Genomic DNA, 4947 nt, shown 5'->3' with positions numbered 1-4947 from the left:
ATCTGCCTACCCCTGCCTCCTCAGTTGGGACTAAAGACATGTGCCACTGATCTTATCTTTTCTTTTCTTTTCTTTTCTTTTCTTTTCTTTTCTTTTCTTTTCTTTTCTTTTCTTTTCTTTTCTTTTCTTTTCTTTTCTTCTCTTCTCTTCTCTTCTCTTCTCTTCTCTTCTCTTCTCTTCTCTTCTCTTCTCTTCTCTTCTCTTCTCTTCTCTTCTCTTCTCTTCTCTTCTCCTCCTCTCCTCTCCTCTCCTCTCCTCTCCTCTCCTCTCCTCTCCTCTCCTCTCCTCTCCTCTCCTCTCCTCTCCTCTCCTCTCCTCTCCTCTCCTCTCCTCTCCTCTCCTCTCCTTTCCTTTCCTTTCCTTTCTGTAAATAAGAGGCATTTTTATTAAAAGAAGACTGAGCAGAACCAGCAAAGAGAGAATTCTATAGATAAGGACCCAACCCTTTCAAGCTAAAGGATTATATGGCAAAACCTAAAAAGTAACAATTTTGGGCAGCCAAAGCAAGTCATATCTTCTCCCAGAGCAGACAAGGCTTGATTTAGTGACACGTCCAGCAGATGCCTCAGTCATGCAGGCAAGCAGGCAGTTTGTAGAAAGCAGAACGTAACCATTGGCCTGTGTCATCTTGTGACCCATCATCAGTTCTCAGGAATAGCTGAGGCACTGAAATATTTTGCAACTTTCAGCAATTATTTAAGAGAAGCTCAACTGGTACCAGGAGGTGGTCTATCTCAGGCTACCTGACAGGGTACATTCAAGATAGAGTAATTACTTCAGGGCTTATGCAACCTAAAAACAATTTTGTTTTTACAAGCCTAGCACAATAAATGTATCCTCTAAACACAATGTTCACCATCACAAAGGCAGTCCTGCTAGCTTAGTCAGAGGTGTAAGACTAATGTGGTAGTTTCAAGGTTTTTTTCTTGATATGGGAACAAATCCCTCCATGGTGTAATTAGAAAGAAGAGAAAGAGGCCTGGTACAAAGAAAATGATATCTGGGAAACTAGCAATCACAAGAAATTCAAACCTTTTACAGAAAAAAAGTACATTTTTTTCCTTACAGTAAAACATTGGTATAGATTAAATGTGCACATTTTGTTAATATTTTCAGTGCAAAAAAGGAAAGGATTTGTGTCTCAACTCTTTTCTCACATTTTTATAAAAATATCTCCATAACTTTGAGAGTAGATCAAAGAGATGCTCATTGTGTGTGGTGGTGGTGGTGGTGGTGGTGGTGTGAGTGGGTGTGAAATGGACCAGAGCGTACAGTGCTTGCTATTTAATCATGGTGGCTGGAGTTCAGATTCCAGGATCCACAGAAAATACCCACCTCTGTAACTACAGCTACAATTGAATTCTGCCTACTGTTTTCTAGGGAGGAGTTTAGGGTTTGTGTTATTGCTAGGATTGTAACCAAAGCAGTGGTGTATCTTTCTCAATGGATCCTATTGACAATGGTCATATTTTATTTATTCTCTTTGGGATTGATCCTTTGTGACATGGTTCCAGTTTCACAAGTTTCCTCCAATATTGAAACACTGAACCATTCCACCCTTCATTCGCTATGAAAAGAAGTTCATGAGGCAGGACAGCAACTCAAAAAACCTCAAAATGGTCCCTGAAACTGATCAAATTCAGTAGGTTCCTTCCCTGCCAGAGAGCAATAAAAGCTGAGAGTCCCTCTCATAAGAAAGGAAGTTGAGCTGCAAAGAAGACTCTCAAAAGAGCCACCCTCATACCAGCTGTCTGGCAGAAGTTTAGACCAACTGAGGTACCTGGAAAAGACATTCTCCAACCCTTTGTGCCATCCACAGCTGTGCAGTTTCTCCAAGTTCCAGGTTTTGTGAGCTGTCACCCATGCTGGGTAGGCTTTGATGATGCAGCTGTTTTTGGGTCATTCCTGCCCCTGTAAGGAATCCCTCACCTATATTCCTATATGTAACCCCAATAAAACTTATCAGTTCACCAAGAAGGACTTTGGTTGTATGGACACTTTGGTCTGTCCTGGGTTCCTTATGCAGAGGAGAAACTAGTTTTGTCATACAATACTACATACTAGGTTTTATGACTGTAAAATTCTATTTATTCTTTGTAATTAGCAAGCATATTGTGTGTGAGAAGATATTTAGAAGGGCTCGGGAGGCAGAGGCAGGCGGATTTCTGAGTTCGAGGCCAGCCTGGTCTACAAAGTGAGTTCCAGGACAGCCAGGGCTACACAGAGAAACCCTGTCTCGAAAAACCAAAAAAAAAAAAAAAAAAAGAAGGGCATTTAAATTTCTAAAATTGACCATGATGGGACAGTTTCCTAAAAGACAAACGTACTAGTCAGGACCAGCTGAACTATGCTGAGAGGATTTAGATAACCCTGTGCTCTGCAGAAGAACTGAGATATGTATCAATACATTCAAACTGCCCACTCGGGCAAAGGACTGCTTTGAAACCCTGGACCAAGTTGGGGTTGGGGAGGGCTTCCACCCTCCAAAAACTTTGCTTAGTGTTCTTTCAGGTGACAACACACCCAGCAATGGAACCTTGAAGGCTGTATCTAGGGGCAACCGTCTGTGTTAAACATCATTTGTGAGGTTGCCTCTGATGTGGTAGCTGCTAGGTTTAGGCCTGGTGTCTTACTAGTGATTAACTAGGATGATTAGTCAGATTTCGACGTTTTGGCTATTTAGCTGGTTACAGCACCCAAGAAGGATACTTCTGAGAAAGTATTTTAGAAATCCTCCAACTTTTTCAGAGTGGACCCCTGGTGAACTGCCAACCTCTGACTATTCACCAATTGGTCTCTGATATTGACAGCTTAATTATCTTCATTCTTTGACTGACCCTGACCTGTATAGTCAACTGTTTATAAAGGAGCCTCAAAAGGTTTGCAACCTTGGACCAACCATCTACCTAAAGAAGTGATTCTTCGGACATCAGAGTGAATGACCCAAGAGTACCCACCTGGAGCCAGGCATAAGGTTGCTTTCCCTTGGAAATTAAAAAAGCAGTACTATACCGGCCCTCGAAAAAGCAGTCCAAGCAGTTGTCCACGTGGCAACCTAAACAGCATGGGTTGGAGATGAAGCCAGAAGCTTCAGGAAATGGGCGAAAAAGGAAATACCAGGGTGAAAATGGGACAGAGATAGAGTCTGAAGCTTTGGGACAAGGTCCAAAAATGAAATGCCAGGATGGGAGAGGGATGGTATTTAAAGAGCCTGGAAAGGCTCAGAAGAAGTCCCCTCAGGAGCCTCAGGACCTAGAGCTTCCAAGAGAACATCCTAGCAAGGGTCAGGTACAGGGAGAGACTCCAAAACAACTAAAACCCCTAGAGTTGACTGAAGGTCCTCCAGAGCAGGCTGTAACTGGGAGGAAGCTTGCTGATGGTGGCAAGGGAGGAAAACGAACAAATCCCCCAAAGGAAAAGTACAGAAGGTTGCTTCAACACCTTCAGTGAGACCAAGATGTGAGGTCAGACCTACACAGGCCTCACCCAATCCTTACAAACACCTGGAAGATCAAAGGGGGCGAGTCAGGAGACAATCATGGATCAGAAACAACTCAGAGAGATGGAGAACCATCTACTGTTGTTGCTCTAAAAGAATGTCTTTCACCAGAGGAGAGAGAGAAGTGGTGTTCTGAGGAGAAGAAAGGTTGTGTAAAGGGTGAAGGAAGAAGGGGGGACAGCTTGGAGCCGGGAACACAGGCTCAGATCATCCTGGATAGCGGCAGAGGCAATAGCTTACTCCCCAACAAGATGGCAGTACTTGCAGCAGAGAAAAAGCCTCTCACAGACCAAGAAAAGGACAGAGAAATGGATCAAATCCTTGATATTACAGAGGACATGGAGAAGGAATTTGAGAATGCACTGGGTCCCGGACCCCAAGAGAAAATCCTAAGTTCCAGATTCAAGTTGCAAATCACCAGAGGAGATATCCAGACCCTGAAGAACGGTCAGTGGCTCAATGATGAGGTCATCAATTTCTACATGAACCTTCTGGTTGAGAGAAATGAAAACCAAGGCTACACAGCTCTTCATGTCTTTAGCACTTTCTTTTACCCCAAGCTAAAGCATAGTGGTTACAGTTCCTTGAAAAGATGGACTCGAGGCATCAATCTCTTTGAAAATGAACTTATCTTGGTGCCTATTCACTAGAAGGTACATTGGAGCCTGGTGGTAATCAATTTAAGAAAAGGAAGCATTGTATACCTCGATTCCATGGGACAGACAAGGAGTCTATCTGTGAGACCATCTTCCAATATTTACAAAATGAGAGCAAGACAAGCAGGAACATTGAGCTGCACCCTTTGGAGTGGAAGCAGTACAGTATGACACCAGAGGAGATTCCTCTGCAACTGAATGGGAGTGACTGTGGAATGTTTACCTGTAAATATGCAGATTACATCGCTAGGGACCAGCCTGTGACCTTTTCTCAGCAACACATGCCCACTTTCAGGAAGAGGATGGTATGGGCAATCCTACAGTCACAACAGCCACCTGGTTGCTATGGTCCCCCATCCCTGTTCTTTTCCATCGCTGTTTCTAATATACCTCAGGTAGGATGAGTTGAAGAGATATAAAACAGGTACTGAGCTGTCTCACTGGATGAAGCCCACTCTCTTCGATATAGTCCTAGTGTGGAATGTGGGACTGATGCCCTAATGCCATCTCTAGGATGCATGCAACTATTGCAAGCTTAGAAACTGCTGCTGCCCAACCCACAGGAGACCTCGTGTTCAAGAAATACTGTTTTAATGCTGGAATTAAATGAATCCATGTTTTTTGTTTTATTTTGCTTTTTTTGTTTTTGCTTGCTTTTGTTTGTTTGTGTGTCTGTTTTTGTTTTTTTGGCTTTTTTCTGTTTTTTGGTTTTCTTTTTTGTTTTTAGTTTGTGTTTTGTTTTGTTGTTTTTGCTTATGTTTTGTTTTTTGTGTTTTGATTGTGATTTCTTGT

General features: G+C 42.7%; 1 pseudogene; it reads left to right on the top strand.

Annotated features, from left to right (window-relative positions):
• Positions 1 to 3042: 3042 nt before the first annotated feature.
• On the top strand, positions 3043 to 4559 carry LOC110312230 (sentrin-specific protease 2 pseudogene; annotated as a pseudogene).
• The last annotated feature ends 388 nt before the right edge of the window (positions 4560 to 4947 follow it).

This window comes from Mus caroli, unplaced genomic scaffold (assembly GCF_978045245.1).
Source record: "Mus caroli unplaced genomic scaffold, Mus_caroli_1 scaffold_18, whole genome shotgun sequence".
In the NCBI taxonomy this organism is placed as follows: domain Eukaryota; kingdom Metazoa; phylum Chordata; class Mammalia; order Rodentia; family Muridae; genus Mus; species Mus caroli.
The sequence above is the reverse complement of the archived record's forward strand: the minus strand, read 5'-3'. Positions and strand labels throughout refer to the sequence as shown.